The sequence below is a fragment of the Limulus polyphemus genome, unplaced genomic scaffold (genome assembly GCF_000517525.1).
Source record: "Limulus polyphemus unplaced genomic scaffold, Limulus_polyphemus-2.1.2 Scaffold2642, whole genome shotgun sequence".
Lineage (NCBI taxonomy): Eukaryota > Metazoa > Arthropoda > Merostomata > Xiphosura > Limulidae > Limulus > Limulus polyphemus.
The window spans coordinates 99,210-102,230 of record NW_013668252.1 but is presented as its reverse complement, the minus strand read 5'-3'; the positions used below and the strand labels follow the sequence as shown (position 1 = coordinate 102,230).

At 31.0% G+C, this 3,021-nt stretch overlaps 1 non-coding gene across 1 annotated transcript; it reads right to left on the bottom strand.

Annotated features, from left to right (window-relative positions):
* Positions 1-201: 201 nt before the first annotated feature.
* Trnas-aga lies at positions 202-283 on the bottom strand. The gene has a single exon. It is a non-coding gene; the product is annotated as a tRNA-Ser (tRNA).
* Between the last annotated feature and the right edge of the window lie 2,738 nt (positions 284-3,021).

Below are 3,021 nucleotides of genomic sequence, written 5' to 3'. Positions count from 1 at the left end.
CAAAGCAATTTTAATAAAAAAAAAGATGTTATGGTTTAGCACTGTTTGTGGAAGCCTTGTAGCACTGTGTTAGTCTCCTATTCACAAAGAAAGAAACATTTAATGATGTGATGAAAAAAGCTTAAATTATTTGATCCATCCTGTAGTTGGTATTTTAATAAATATTAAAATATTTTATGTGAGCAAAAATTTAGAAGTTCTCGCAGTCGACAGGATTCGAACCTGTGCGGGAAGATCCCAACGGATTTCTAGTCCGTCGCCTTAACCACTCGGCCACGACTGCTTTTGAGAAGTGTTTCAAAAATACTAATTACAATATAAGTAAGTAGGAACATTTATTCGTTAATATTAATTTGGGTATTATTATGGAAGTATGGTTCAGAGAATTATAATAGCATTTCATATAACCAAAACAACACAGTTTGAAAAGAACGTAATATTACCCTAAGATGTTTGATTATATTAAAAAAAGGTGTAACAAACTGTAAGTTTTACTAGATTTATCAAGCTGTAACCGTAAAAATGTACAACCAAAACGGTGAGACAAAAAATTAATAAATAAACAATTGTGGAGTAAAATATAATATTTTTAAAACACCAAATAAATTTTCTAGTGTAACACTAACACTGGATTGAATAATTTTATTTTTAGAAATCAGTATTCTTTAAACAGATTAGTATAAGATCATTTTTCATTAAATGTATACCTTTCAGTATATGGTAGAATGAAGTTTGATAATATAAAATGAATAGCGATGAAGAAATAAATAAAAGTCTACTCAACTTTCAGATTTAGACGGTTTAAACTTGTTCAACTGATAATTCACGAAAAACTTGTACTTGATGTAAGGGCTGATCTAATTGGCTAATCTATTTTTGCCATCTTGTGTTCTGCAGCCAAATTAATAAATCTTTGTAATTTAAAAGTTGTTTTGCAAACTTAACTTTTTTTTTTTACTTTTTTACTTTCATTGTAAATATTTGTTTTATCTTTGACATAACGCAGAGAGCCATTAAGAAATGTTAAATTTTAAATTAAGATTTCTCTTTCATTATCTGTACTATTTCATTTAGACATACTGGTTATTTGTGTGTCAAGCATGGGAACACAACACACATTCGAGACGCTATTGAACTGAAATATTTGTAAAAACTTTGCAGTCCAGTGAAAGGAGAGTGTATTCAACTATTTTTAGTAACGCCAACGGATTTATAGTTATTTTGAGTACAGTGATAATGCTTGGAAATTTTAAGTTTATAGTTTTCTTGAGCTATTGCAATTTGACAAGTTAGCGAGAACTGATCAAAATTAAGCTAATTATTTACAAGATAATTAAAATGATTAAAAGGTAACTTATAAAACCAAAAAAGTAAAACTTATAGCTATTGTGATTCACTGAATTACCAGTTGGGTACATAGCAATATTTTCAGCCATTATCTCAATATATTTCATAAGGTTCGGTCAGCATAGCAGATTTAAGTTAGCTCTCAATCCATTAACTAAAGTAACAAAATAAAATCACCTTCGTTGGTATAAAATTAATTTCAAAATGTTCAAACGTATCTAAATATTTAAACCGATAAGGTTTAATGAAATTAATTAGAATGAAAAAGGAGCGGGTCATTAATTAATAAACACATAAGATTATAGGTTAATTTGTAAATCATTTTACTGATTTAATTCTTCTTTACTTATTTGTGAATGAAAAATACAATGTTTTTTAAAAATATTTTTCACTTGATTTAGTTTTTTTAAAATGTCGTATTGTTTAATCACAAAGTCGTAAATTCATCTTGAAACTGGTTAAAACTTGGAGAATCTCCTCCAATGTACTCATCACTTCCATGCAGTTTCCCTCGTCGTCTACTGCATGTTCAAAGAGAATATTCTTTCCACATTACTATAATATGAAGGAATGGTAAACAGCTACTGACATACCTTCCGATGATTGTTTAACATGCTCACACTATCTGAAGAAATGTACCCATTTGTCGTGACAAAGCCTACTCTTGTACAGGTTTTACAACAATTATTTGCATCATCCACTACAATCCCCCCCCCCCCCCAAGTACAAACAAGTAACCTCAACTTCTTCCCACAAAGGTGGTTAGGAAAACATCAACTCATTTGAAAGTGTCTGCATCTATTTGTGTAGATATTCGTAATGTACCATAGAATTCTTCCACTTCTGATTTGAATACTGAAACATCTGACCCAGAAATTTCATCCTATCTCAGAACATGTTTTATGGTAGTGGAGATGAAATGTTGGTCATGTCTTTCTTTAACTGTTGGGTAAATTTCTTTCAATGTGGCTATTACTTCAAACATACTTTTACTACTTCCCTTGATCTTTTATATACCATTACGGAAGATGTAGAGCTGACTATGAATGAACCACGGGTAGACCTCACTCAACTGAATAGCCATTGGAGTGTTGGGGGTGGGGGATCCTTCTGATAAAAAGAAAGATTTAAGACCCTCAAAGAGCTTCACCAACCTTTCTACAGTGGAAAAGAGCAAAAACCAACGTGTTTTATAGTTTGGTATTGAACATCAACAAAGTCACAAAACTTTAGTTTTTCTGCTCTGAAAGTGTAGATAGAGAAGTTAAGATTTTCACAATTATTGCCGTTACATCTGAGGACAATCAGTTAGAAGAAGTCTGAATAAAACTGTGCATCACAGGAGCAAGGCAGCTGAGACACCATCCATGTCTTGATTTACATTGTTTTTCAGTTTAATGAAAACATTGTATTTCCCTTCTTATTCAGCCCTATAAAGTATTTGTATTATCTACACAAAATCTTACACAATGCATTTTATTGATGTAATTTTTATTGTCTCTGCAGTTTTGGTCGGTAGAAAACCAACTGCCAACAGATCAAAACAATGAATAACAAAAGGAAATATTTTTTGTAGATTTGTGGTTGCTTGTGACGGTAGAAATTCCAATAAAAGTTTTTCTCTACTTCATTATAAGCTTCTTTCAACACATATGGTAAACAAATCACACTTAA